The 14,314-nt window shown below is 35.1% G+C and overlaps 1 pseudogene; it reads left to right on the top strand.

The window, feature by feature from the left end:
- The first annotated feature begins 13,509 nt into the window (after positions 1–13,509).
- On the top strand, positions 13,510–14,314 carry LOC145091347 (pectinesterase inhibitor 9 pseudogene; annotated as a pseudogene).

The raw sequence follows: 14,314 nt of genomic DNA, 5'->3' as shown, positions 1-14,314 counted from the left end.
AAATTCGATTATGGTTACGACATCCCTTTCCATAGTTCGAATTGTGAGATTTGACAATTAGTTTGAACATTTGGAACTTAGTAACATAAGTTCTAAATTGTTTAAACACACATATGAGCTATCTAAGGCAAAGGTGTATAAGTTTAAGAAGCTTAGATAAAGGCTTATCGAAGCATCTGCTATTAGAAATATGAATCTCAGAAATTCAATAGGCATTGTTTTCTGGAAGTTCAAATCTAGTGGGAGCATAAGTGTTATGCTTATATGATAATAATCATCATGATAGTGGGAGCATAAGTGTTATGATTGTATGATTATTATGGAAAGTATTGCAAGTTAGCAATATTAATTATAGAAAAAACAAAGATTCAATTTGCAAAGTTGCATGGGTTGAAAAAATTTGTTTTAATATAATTAAGGGAGAGAAATTATACTTCGTTTCAAAATCTAAAGGTTAGATTGAGAAATTTTGATATTTTTAGTCAAAAGATGCATTGTGTGTTCTCAAATTTTGATTATGATTACAACATCCCTCTTCATAGTTCGAATTGTGAGAATATGACACATAAAATATTATGGAAAAAGATTGGTAAAGTATCATATCTTTATGTAAGACATTATACATCGTGTCCCATATGCTTCGGGTATAGGATCGATTGCAAATGCTATAATATTTGACCATTCTAAAATTTTCCAAATGTCTAGCACATTAAGAGGGAAAAAGGACTAGAATCGGTTTTGACTAAAATAATTAAACAACTATCAAAGGACGATCCAAAGTTCGCTGAGGATTGGTCGCTTGTGAGTAGTTGGAAGTATGGTATTGGATGGACCATATTGACATTATTATGAATAGATAAGATTCTATTAAGAATGATTTGTCATATGGAAAATGTGGAAATGTTTTCATATTGGGAGTTGGATATTGAGAATCGATGTCTAGATTATAAACTTTTATGCAAGAAGGATGTTCAAAGGAATGTACTTTGAATGTGAGACTTCACGTCTATAGAATTGTCTTGTAACAATTTCTAAGAAAGTACTTTGTAATTTCATTAGCCAAGTCTTGGTGACTTTTGTGCTATGACTTTACGAAAGGATCGTTGCGTAAAATGTTAGAATCTAGCATATTCTAGTAGTGGCAAGAACCTTGTGTTCTTACAATGGGTATTAAGGAATTGTGAAATGAGAATCATTGAAAAAGTTTTCAATTGATCTATTTCACAAAGCATGGACCATAGGAAACAAAGTGTGCATGCTTAGAACATGGGACAATTGTTGTTGTAATTCAGGTAATGAGTTGATTATCCGAAACATTAAATGATAAATAATGAGTAATCAATATGGTGGATAAATAGAAGTGTTTTATTTACTCTCACAAGTTTGGGGCCATATAGGATTAAGTATTATTGTTATGTTTCAGTTTGCATGTTTTGACTTCCCGAATAACTAGTTTATTCAAATATCCACAGTCGGTCATACGTTGGAAGTAAGTATGAAGGAAGACTGTCATGAATCTGTATGTAGATTGTCTGAAGTGTTTAGACATGGCACAAGTTTGCTGCAGAGTTCATGAGTGCTTTGATAAGATTAGAGTATTGGATTAAACCCACGCTCACTTGGATCACTTCATGGTTTTATCACGAGTCATTAGTGAGACGATAATATTATATATTCTTAAAACCGAGACGTGTGAGTTGTTATTTGTTGTTCGGTTGCACATTGATGATAAGTAAACGCACCAGTAACTTGGTGTTATAAAACTTATTGTTGTTTGTGATTCGATCAGTGAATGCAAGCAAGCATGTGAGTCGAAGTTTATCCATTCCTTTTACCCAAAGCGGGATAAAAGCGATATTTGTGGGCCTCTCGATGAATTAGTGATGACACCTAAGTGCTTGGCCAATCCGGGACTAAGTTGATGTGTTTAATTGTAGTCTATTGTCTGTCGTCATAAATCGGAAGTCGGGAAACAGTATAGAGAGAATGATTGAAATTCATGTCTTTTGTCTATACGATATCTTGAGAATGGAGGAATATATAATCCCTTATCTAGAGGACACGCTATCTGATAAGATCAGAGTTGACAGCGGCTTTTGAAAGCTACGATTGCTGATCAGGTTCTGAAGTCATACGGAAAATAGTTATTAGACTTATCCAAGTGAGAGATTGTTGGATTAATGTCTAAGTCCATAACTATTTTGGTATGTACTTGACCCGATTATGAGCATGGTCCTTTTGGGTTGCCTTCACCATAGCAATATGTAGGATGAATTAAGGAGAGAGAGGTTTAAATATGATTTATTAATATATTATGAGAATAATATATTAAAGGAGAAATCATATTGTTTAATTAATATTATTCAAGAATTAATTGATAATTAATTTTGTGGCTAAAAGAGATTAATTAAATTTAGGGGACTGGACTGCAATTATTGGATAATTGAGTTATTGGGCTAAGGAATGCTAAAGGAACAAGGGGTGAACGAAATTATGATGGGAGCCCATCATATTTTCGTCCATAGCCTTATCTAGAAGGTTCCATGGGCTGCTTAGAGTTTAAGCTGCCCATTAGGTTTTGACTGAAACCCTAGCAGCCCACACAAGTATATAAAGGACCCCTTAGGCCCCAAAAACGTGGACAACTGATTCTCTAGGGTTTCTAGTCGTTTTTGGGCAGCCCCTTTTCTTCTCCTCTTCATCCAAGTTGTATATGGTGTTTGTGACTCCATTAGAGGTGCAGCACTTGAGGCACTAAGCTTTTGAAGCCAATCCAAGCAAGGAATTGATTGTTATTGCTATATAACAATCAAAGGTAATTCTCTAAACCCTAATTTAGTTCAGAATATGTTAGATCTAAGTTTATTAGTCTTGGATTCAAAGCATGTACAATAGAGAAACCTAGATCCAAGCATTAGGGTTCGTATGAGCACATAGGATTGTTCTTATGCCTAAAACCCATCAATCACAAGAGGGTATTCACACTACATTATTCACACTACGGTATTCACACTACGGTATACATACAAAGGTTTTCATACAAGGGTATTCACACTACGGTATTCATACAAAGGTTTTCATACAAAGGTTATCATACAAAGGTTTTCATACAAATATATTCAAATTGGTTTTCAAACAAAACAATGCTTAACAACATAAGTATGGTAGATGCTTATACTATTTGGTTTGGAACAGATAATTCAATAACTTACACTTAGGGAAAATATAGGATTTTCCAGGGTAAACATTAGTACTCTACAAACAAACGGTTATTCATTTTACTAATGAACATTCACTAATAATTCTCTAATTCCTTAGTTTATGCATCCATGCTATGCATGAAGAATATCCGACAGACCATGGAATGTGTGGTTTCCGCCTCATTTCCTGTTCCTTGTTTGGTTGTGGAGTTAGGGCAGATCCGCACAATCAATCGTCTGTTCAATATTTGTTTATACATAGCTAGTATGAATTAAGTAATTATAAAAAGATATGGTTAATCATGCATTCAATAAGAAAATAATGGATTTTCTTGAGGAACACTTTCAACAGATATCAAAGGACCAACACAGTTAACTTTGTAAGTATCTAGTGAATACTTCAGGATTATGTACATGAGGATCCGACTACCAGTGGAATGTCTGGTCTCCGCCTCTTTTCCTGTTCTTTGTTTGGTTGTGGGCTTGGGGCAGAACCACACAATCGATTATTTGTTCGATCTGGATTGTATATGATTTGTATACACTAAGTACTCACAGGAAGAACTAGCAAGAATCATTTTTACTTAACATTTATTACATCAGAAAATATAAGGTTTTCTGGAGAAACATAACGTACTTTTCGAAAGGACAAAGAATAGTTTTCTAAAACAAAAAGCTTATGAACTCACCAACTTTATGCTGATACTCTTTCAAACCTACTTGTATTCTCAGGACATTAGTAGATAGGTACACGCACCGAGTTCAAGAAGATGGAACATAGTAACTTTGAGTCTTTACTTGTTTTTTACTTTTGGAGCCAATCGTGTCTGATTCAAATGTAATGCAAAACTTATACTATTAATACAATGGTTGTTGTTGATTTGATTCCTATTATTCAATTGTTGTGATACTATACATGACATCCTCCACCCCCGAACGTTTCCGACGTTTTGGTTTAGGGGTGTGACAAATTGGTATCAGAGCATTGTTTATAGTGAACTTAGTATATCAACCAGTAAAAGATATACAACTATAAATACAATGGGGCCGGAGTGCTCTGACTAAAAGTATACTTTTAAAATATAAGTATTTTACGATAAGTATACTAATAAGCATACATACTAAGAACAAGTATCACAATAAGAACAAGTAAGAACAAAACAAATAAAAGTATTTAGATGTTGGACACTACAGTCAAACCTGAGCCGTTATGTAATCATATCTAGAATAAATATAACATAATCAACTATATTTATTTGAGATATGACCAACATGTGTTTGGGAGTGATGGTGGTGTTGCAACGAGAGTAAGGTCTATTTGATCTTTGTTATATACAGCTTGCATGTACTACTTGACTATAGGAGGACCAGTTTGGATCATCAATAACTACATAAGAAATGCTTTAATTAATCTCATAAGACTCTTTAGACATCCCCATTCTCGCGCAAGCAACCTAGATATAGATAGCCACTCCATTACAATCACCAACAGAGGAGCCAAGGAGGAATCAGAGAGGATTCATAAAGAGGGTTCCTAGAAGGAATCATACGAGGATGCAAATCTTCCATCAAGAAGTGATGGAGATCTGTGGTAAAATCGAAGCTTGACCTACAGTGAATAGGAGAACCATAAGAAAGCTCAGAAACAACAAACCCTCACAACTGAATTCAGGACCATCATAACTAGAACAGAAACCCCTCCCGAGGCGCGCAAGGTGGTATAACACCATATACATCATACAAATAATTAACTAACTAATATGATCTAGTGATTTAGTGATTACACTGCTCACACTATGTGTCACGCTTAGTGCCTTTATCATATCAGCTAAGTAACAGTAAACCAGATTCCATAACTTCATTAAGAGGGTAGTCACTATCAAATTCATAAGTCTATGTTGTGTAGACCTCTGTTATGAATTGCTTCAAACGTCAGAACATGAAACACTCGGAACTAAGATAACTTTGATTCATAATACACTCGATTTGTAACCACTAAGGACTTACCCTCGTTTTGTCTTTTAAACCTTTTGGCAGCAAGATGCCACCGAAGAAGTCGAACAAAAACAAAAACAACGCACCACCGCTACCACCTCCTCAGTATGAACCAGTTGTCTTTCAGGCGGCAGTAACAACCGCAGTGACAACTGCCATGGCTCAAATCAATGCAAGTGGTACCGGTGGATTGGGTAGTGGTACCAACAAATTTAACCACAGACACACAAGGGAGTGCTCATACAAAGACTTCATGATTTGTGGACCCAAATCCTTCTATGGAAATGGGGGAGTCATCGCCCTGATGCGATGGTTCGAAAAGACATAATCGATTTTTGAGTTATGCGCGTGCCCCGAAGGAAGCAAAGTGAAGTTTGCTGCCTGCACCTTCTCTGACAGGGCCCTTACATGGTGGAACAACCATGTCAAGTCATTGGCTCTTCCGATAGCAAACGCGATGGGCTGGGAAAATCTAAAAGAGATGATGCTGGAAGAGTACTGCTCGAGGGGCGAAGTACAGAAACTAGAGCATGAGCTGTGGAATCTTACCATGGCAGGCTCAGACATAAAAGCTTACACCGACATATTCAGCGACTTAGCTGCACTATGCCCGGGAATGGTTACCCCGGAGAGTAGGAAGGTAGAGAGGTACATTTGGGGACTGCCTTTCCAATTCAAGGAAACATATTGGTAGCAAAACCTCTTACATTCGACAGTGCCAAACGCCTGGACCGAAGATTGGTGGACTATGGGATCCGCCAAGGCATAATGGACCCGGTTCAGGAGTCAACAAAATATCCAAGTATTCTTGCTGACCAACCTACTCAACGATTTCCTAAGAATACAAGTTAATTTAAAAGGGTCAACATATATAATGTTGGTGAGTTCATAAACATGTTTGAGTAAAATGCTTTTGTATTACTTTGTAAACACTAAAAAATCTGATATTTTCTGAAAATCGGTTTGAAATGTTTGTGTCCGATCTTGTATTAATGCGTGTGTTAGTATTTATGAAAATATAAAGAGAATGACCCCAGACAACCCGATGTTGTCCGTTTATGAAAAGGTTGGAATCTCAACACCCGAGGTTGAGTACCAGTGCGTGTAGGTTACCGTGTTTCCACAAAAGAATGTTTCTCGTAAATTTTATAATGGTGTTAATTCCTCTAAGTGAGCCGTTATAACCATAATTGATAATGACAATTCCGTCTGTAATGACATATGATAGACGTCGACTTATTTAAGGTACGGTTTGTCACCCTAGACTGGTCTAGTCTAACTGTAGTGAACAACTCAGGTGTGGGGCGTCACCCTCATATAAATCTATACACAAACTCACGTTCTCTCTCCAGAAGACTATGGTTATAACTACAGGCTACGTTTGTATACTCATTTGGTGCCAAATGAAACGTCTCACTAGATCCTTAATTAAATTTACGCGAATAAACATGAAATGTATAATTCAGGCCCAATAAACATGTAAGGTACATTTCAGACCTAATAAACAAGTAAGTGGACAATTAAGGCTCACTAAGCATGTAAATTATATTACGAGCCCAATAAGGAATGTGAATGATGTAATTGATCTGTTTGTTGTTATGTTGGTTGTTAAGCTTAGTTGTTTACCAAATTGACATAAAAGGCCCACTTTTTGTAAAAAGACATTTTTGGTCCTAAAAACCGGAAATTTACAATTATGACACATTTTTGGTAACAATGACATTTTAGGTCCTTTAAGACCAAAGTTTACATTTAAGGCTAGTTTTAGTAAAAGTAACATTTTAACTCACTTTTTTTCAAAAATATCATTTTTGGCTTAGTTTTTATGAAAATGTGCATTATCGGCTCATTTATAATTAAATTTCTCTTTTCGGCCCAAGTCATAAATAATTTTACATTTCCAGCGCTTTTTATCGAAAACTTACATTTTTGGCACAACTTTGTTTAAAATGACACTTTAGCCCACCAAAGTCCAAAATTTTACAATTTTGGCCCAAAAACTGTGAAAGCCCAAAATGAGGCCCATTTGTGAAAATTTACACTTTTAGCCCTTTTAAAATCATAAATACCCTAAAGATTCATATTTATCAAAATAAATTCTTTTTGGTCCCTTAAAACCGTGAGTTACATATAAGTACCTCATTTTTTTGTTATTTTGTCAATTTGGCCCTCTTATGCAAATTTTCTTAGTTTTTAACACTTTGAAATGTTATAAACCTTTTTCTTTGCATAATAAGTTGTAACAAGTGTTATGTTCTACAAATATCATCATATTTTAGCATAGCTTCAAGTTTATGGAGTTTATAGCACATAATCAAACTTATATAATGAAAAATACACAAAATCATGGATATACACAGATCTACACAGAACAACTTGTATTCTCCCTCAAAACATAGTAAAAACCGAAAATATGGGGTATGAACTCACTTTGCTTTGAAGGTTTTGGTTTTTGATGAAGAATGATGAGGATCTCGGCCCTATAAGCTTCTTGAGTGGAGTTTTTCGAACTTAAGATGGATCTAAGGGCATGGATCAATAAATGATGTGTTAAGGAGTGAAGATTATCATAAAAGGAAGCTAAACACTTTGATGAGAGAATAACTTACTAAAAATGACGATCTTTGATGAAAAGTTTGGTGAACACACCCTTGTTCATTAATTTTTTTAGAGATGAAGATGAGAGATCTTTAGATGGCTTTGAGAGGAGTTGTATGGTGATGGAAGTTTAAAAATGGAGAGTGATGAGTGAAGGGAGGTTTGGCCGTGAATAAGAAGAAGAAAGAGAGAAGAGTGAGATGTGATGGTTGCATGGGTACATGAGACATTGATAGATATATGTTGTGTTCTTGCATGGAGAACCACCTTGTAATGCTGAGGTACCATATGAGTGGTAATGTTTTGGGAAGTCTTTTAATTAAAAAAAAATGCAAACATTAATAATTTAATTAAAAGAAATTCCTAATCCAACAAATGGTAATAAGATTTCATCACAAATCAAAACTTTTGTTGTAATCTAAACATACATATTCTAAAATTATTTTACTGCCGACAATATAGTTCTAATCTTATTTTTTTAGTTTCTTTATTTTTTATGCCATCATCGTTCTAATCTTGTTTCACAGTTATGCTTATCTTGTTTTTAACGGGATATCGAAGCAATTTTGAAATCACCTTAGACATGTCTCCCTGAAATTCAGGAAACATCATGTAGTTGTTGTAAATTATTTGTTGTGTTACCCATCTCTATGATTAACTTATTTTAATTAATCAAATATTTCATAGCATCACCTAATGATTCCCTACCCTGTATGCATGATATAATCACAATATTCTTTTTAGTAATTTTATCTTTTTTATTTTGTAGGGTCCCCTTTCGTGGTATTGCAATTTACAAGAAAGGACTGCTCAGTGAAAAAGGATAAGATGGAATGGATTAAGTCAAAAAATATAGAAAGATTTGATGAATTAAGTCAAAAAAATATGGCTTAATGTATAAAAACACTAACTATTTATTTCTTTCTTTCTTTTTTTTTCTTTTTCCTTTCAAACTTATCTTAATTTTAAATTGTTGAGCAATTATGATTTTTTATTTGTCATATAAAGATAAAATAATAATTTATTTTCATTCAATGGTTTATACAGTTTTAAAAAAATAAACAAAATCTTATACATAAAATTTTATTCGAAAAGGAAACAACCCCTCTAGAATCATCAAAATCTTGTCATTATATGCTATTATTATCTTAAGTAGTCGAGTAGGTATTTAAGACAGCCAAAGAAACGTGGATGGCTAATTTAACTTTTATGTGTTAGTTTACGACAAACGAAGCTTGGACTTGGAATATTATATTATCCCACTTGAAATAATGTTTACTTCAATAAATATCAACTTGTTTTTCTTATATTTCATAGATTTTTTAGGTACAGATTGTTTTTCGAAACTAAAATGTCCGTGGTCTCGAACCATATCTGCAATCATTTGCAGTAGAAAAGTAAGACCAAACATTTGCAAATTGCAATAAGAAATTTGTTTGTTTTTAACGTCTGCAGGCTGCTGAAATTAGGGATGTGCTTCGGGCTGGAGCCAACTCGAACCGGACAGGACGCGAATAACCTAAAACCCGAATTGGATGAAAAGTTGGAACCGAAATCCGGACCGATTATACTATTACGAGATTAGTTATGTTCGGGTAATATGAGTTTCGGTTCGGTTATTAACCCGACCGAACCGAAATAACATGTGCATTAAGATTTTGAACCAAAATAACCTGAATAACCCAAATAAACCGAAATGATCCAAATAACCCAAATAAAACGAGATGAAAAATGACGTTTGATTTCTTGAAAGTAGAGTGGAGTTCAATCACAGTAGATGTTTTTTTTGTGTTCGATCACATCACAGTAGGAAGTAAGGAGTAAGGGAAGCCGAGAAGGTATTTTTATTATTATTATTATTATTTTGTAGCAAGGCCGATAGAGTTCAATTAGTCCAATTAGGAAACGACAATGAATCAATCAATCCAATTAGGTATCGATGATGGACTGCTAGGGAGACAATGGAGTTCAATTTCAGTAGTTTTTTTTTTTTTTGAAAGTTTGATCGTTATTGGGTAGGGATGTGAAACTTCGATCGGCAATACGTGTAACACTACATTTCCAGGTTTTCCCTTTAAACCCTTAGTATGTAAAAATCTTTGCAAAATTGGTCCCTAGCCGAGTACGTTGGGTGTATTGGCTTTCAAGATGGTCGCGAAGGCGCCCACGCACGTTGGGCGTACGCTTGGCAGGGGAAAACCTTGATTTTTAGGGTTTGTTACATATTTAAACACCTTAAGTTTCTTTTGGGGTTTCTTATGACCAACCTCCATCTCTCAAAACCCTAAAAACGTAACCCTAGCCCTCATTTGAGTGTTTGTGAGCCTTTGTTGTGATTTGAGGTGTTTTTGGATCCTTTGAAGGAAGTGAAGCTTTGGTGGACTTGGAGCTTGAAGATGTAGAATCTTCATCAACTTTGCAATCTATTTGAGGTATAAAGATCCTAACTTGGTGGTTCCTTATGATAGATCTAGCTTAGGGCTTGTCTTTATGATTTTTATGGTCCTTTAAGCCATAATTGAGAGTATGAGCTACTATAGAAGCTAGGGATGGTTTGTTCATAAAAATGCAATCTTGATGAGTCATCTTGGCCCATGCATGAGTTAGAGTTCCTCTTATGGTTCTTTTTGAGTTTTGGGCCCCATTAAGTCATGAAAAAGTGTAAAGTTGTCAACTTTATGTATTAAGACACCATTTAGGATCAGATCTGAGAGTTTGGCTTAGTGTTTTAATCGATTAAGTGCCTAATGGAAGGGGTTGGTTTTCTATGGAGTACACTGGGTGTACCCAACTCGTACGCTGCACATACTGGCCCCGGAGGGAGTATGATGGGTGTAAGTATGAGTATGTCGGGCGTACTCAGCAACTTGACTTTTGTTGACTTTCACGTTTTGGGCCATATTTGGACTTTTAGGGTTTGGGCCTTGTTGGGTGAATAATCTTTTGACCTTTGGGTTATTGTTTGACATTGGGCCTTCTTGGATTGGGCCCATATTAGGTTTTGGGTGCCATTTAGGATTTTGGGCTATATTGAGCTTTTAGAGCCATTAGATTGGGCTTTGGTTATTAGGCCAAGTGAGGAAAGGGTAAAATTGTCTTTTACCCCAGGAGTTGGATAATTGAATGATATTCATAGTTTTGGTTTATGACCCAACTTATTGATTGAATTTATTTGATTGGTTAGCGCGGGGATTTTCTGGATCAACAACCCGAACTTTTATCTGAGACATTCAACAGCTTGAGGTGAGTTTCCATATTATGCTTGACGGGTCGAAGGCACCAATGTCGGCCTATGGTTATTATGATTAGGATGCTAGTTGTCTGTGTGACTCTTGCATGTATGTTATGTGATATGTATATCGGGCGGGGTTCAATGCCAGGCGGGGCCCATTGAGTGTATTGTATGCTATTTATCTTAGTGATTCTTGCATGTGTTTTATGTAATCGTGTGAATGACGGGCAGGGCCCGATGCCAAGCGGGGCCTGATGAATGTGATGAGGTGTGACCTATCTTATACTATTGACAGATCTATTTCGAGCGGGGCTCGATGACGAGTTGGGTCGATGGTTGCTGGGCTTGGCCCATTGTATGTTTGATATGTATGATATGAAGTATTTTGGGAAACTCACTAATCTTCGTGCTTATGGTTTTTAGTTTATTTTTCAAGTACTTCTGGATCGAAGGGGAAGAGCTCGGGATGATTGCATCGCACACACCACATTGTTTCACATTTTATTTGACATGATGTAACTCGATGATTATTGATACTTTGATTTCATTATGGTCTTTATGAAACGTTTTAGATGATGGTTTTATTATTATAAAAATTAAAATTTTGGTCTTAAATTTTGGGACGTTACAATACGCAAGAGCTAAGAATGATCAATCAAGTGACTATTTAATTTATGGGTCGGTCCGTTTAGCCCGATTAAACATTTATTCGAGTAACCCAAACCGAATAACCTGATAACCGAATTGGGCTAAAGTAGATATATGAGAACCAACCAAAATAACTTATTCAGTTCGAATTCGGGTTGGTCCGATCCGAGTATGGATTTCGGTTTGGGTACTAAGTCCAAATGCACATTCCTAGCTGAAAAAAAACTGAAATTAACCATACATTAGTTAAAAGTAATTTTAAATAAAAAATTTATTTAGTTTTAATCATATGCAAATCGAATATAAAGATAATTGTGATGATTTGATTTTTAAAGACTTTATAAAATCATTAAATATAATAATTGATAAATAACAATAAATAAAATTGTTAATAAGCGAACGACCTGTTCATTTTGTTAAATATTTCCAAGAAGATGATTATTTTTCGGTTAGCTTCAATAGATTTATTAATTTTATTGATTAACTTTATAATTTATTAATATTTGGTTATAGACAATGTAACACCATAAAATATTTATATAAAATTTATCAAATGGTCTTGAAATTATATAAAATATACTTAAATTGTTTATAATATATAGTTTATAATATTCTTAAAATGATAAAAATGTTGTTGAAAAAATTAAAATAAATTTATGTTGAACAATATAACTTAAAGTAAGATGGAAAATAGTTTGATATATATGGTCTATTATTAACGGTTTTTAAATTTGAAAGTTTTTTAAAAAACAAGCAATTACAAAACACTAACCATTAGACTGCACGGTGTGGGTGCGGTCCAAGACCGCACTTCGTGCCACATAGGACGGGAACACCGCCCTCAGACCGCGGTCTGCTGCGGTCCTCCAAAACCGTGTGTTTTGATTGGTTGAGGAATGATTGATTCGTTGAGCATTTAAACTTTTTATTTATTTATTTTTTTTTGCTTTTTCTTTCCTATATATATATACATACCAACTTAATTTTTTTCACAACACAATCTTCTCTCTCTCTTAATTTTCTTTTTTTTTTTTTTTTTTTAAATCAACACTCTCTCAAAAATTTTTTACGTAGTTTGCTTTAGTTATTTTATTTATGTTTTTTAAGTTTCTAGGATTATTTAAATGTCATGTGTGTGAGTTTTTTTTTTTTTTTTTGTAACGCAATGTACTGTTTTTTTTTTTTTAATTTTCAAGTAATGAAAAATTATGTTTTTTTTTAATTAAAATAGAAGTTATATTAAATTAAAATAGTTAAAAAAAGAAAGTTTTATTAAATTATAATACTTAAAAAAACAAAAAAATAAAAGAAATAAAAAGTGTGGCACACACCCTTGGTGTGGCAAGAAACCACACTTGAGTGGTAAAAAGTGACATGACGTTTATGTGAGGGGTTAGGGAGTACGGTTTCGATAGCACCACTCCCTCAAGCCTTAGACAATTAGGCATGCCCAGTCAAATTTGATCAGAAGTGGAATTTAGAAACAAAAAAAAAACTTAGCCTTTCTACTAAATAGTCAATACCGACAAATATGTACCTCTAGTATATTATTATATCACATTTACACTCTGCACAATTGCTTATAAACCAGCTGTCCAAATTAAACAAGCATATATTAGTCATAATTAATGATCCACATTTGCAAATCTTTGACTACGTCTTTCTTATAGTTTGCTAGGGTTGTCACAGTGGTTAGAAGGTTCATGGAAGTTTGACCTGGCTTTGTGAAAGTCAAACTTTGTTATTTTACTGCGGACAGGTAAGTTGATACGTATCCCAAGTCCAGAGTAGACGAGAAAGCATTTAAAGACCTCTCAATAGTCGCTAGCTATATAAATCACCTTACCCCTCTTCACTACCTTCATCCCTTTTATCTCTCATAACACTATAACACTACTTGAAACTTCCACAATATGGAAAGAGTTGGGCTTTACCTGTTAGTTCTTATAGCCACACTCCCGTACACCACCGTGAACGGTGGTGCCGCCAGTCCCACCGCCATGGACTTCATCAGGGCCTCCTGCAAAACCACCCTCCACGCCTCTCTCTGTGTCACCTGTCTCTCAAGTTACGCCGGTTCAATCAAGGGGAGCAACGCCGACCACCTCCTGGCCAAAGCCGCCATTTCCGTCAGCCTAAGCAACGCCAAGTCAGCAAGCATCTTCATTTCCAAACTGGGTCGAGTCTCCGGCATAAAACCCAGAGAGCACCAAGCCGTGAAAGACTGTATTAGCACCATGAGCAACAGTGTGTCGAGTCTAAGCCAGTCGGTTCAGGAGCTAGAGAAGATGGCTCGAACCAAGGGTCAAGATTTCGAGTGGCACATGAGCAACGCTGAGACATGGGTCGGGTCTGCTCTTACTAATCAAAACATATGTTCCAGGGGATTTACTGATAGGTCTCTGAATGGACCTGTAAAGGATGCGGTCATTAAGAGGATGGTTTATGTTTCACAAGTCACTAGTAATGCACTTGCTTTAGTGAATAGGTTTGCTGTAAGGCATAGAAAGGGTATACACAAGCCATGAGAGTTTATGATGTGATCAAAATATCAGAAAGACTGTTAGGACAACGTGTAAAAAAGACTACATAGAGTCGTTATAAATTCCAATGATCTAATATAATTACTCTTTTTCATCCA

Source organism: Lactuca serriola, chromosome 3 (assembly GCF_051521515.1).
Source record: "Lactuca serriola cultivar US96UC23 chromosome 3, Lser_US96UC23_V15, whole genome shotgun sequence".
Classification (NCBI taxonomy): Eukaryota; Viridiplantae; Streptophyta; class Magnoliopsida; order Asterales; family Asteraceae; genus Lactuca; species Lactuca serriola.
This window is presented reverse-complemented; position numbering and strand designations above follow the sequence as displayed.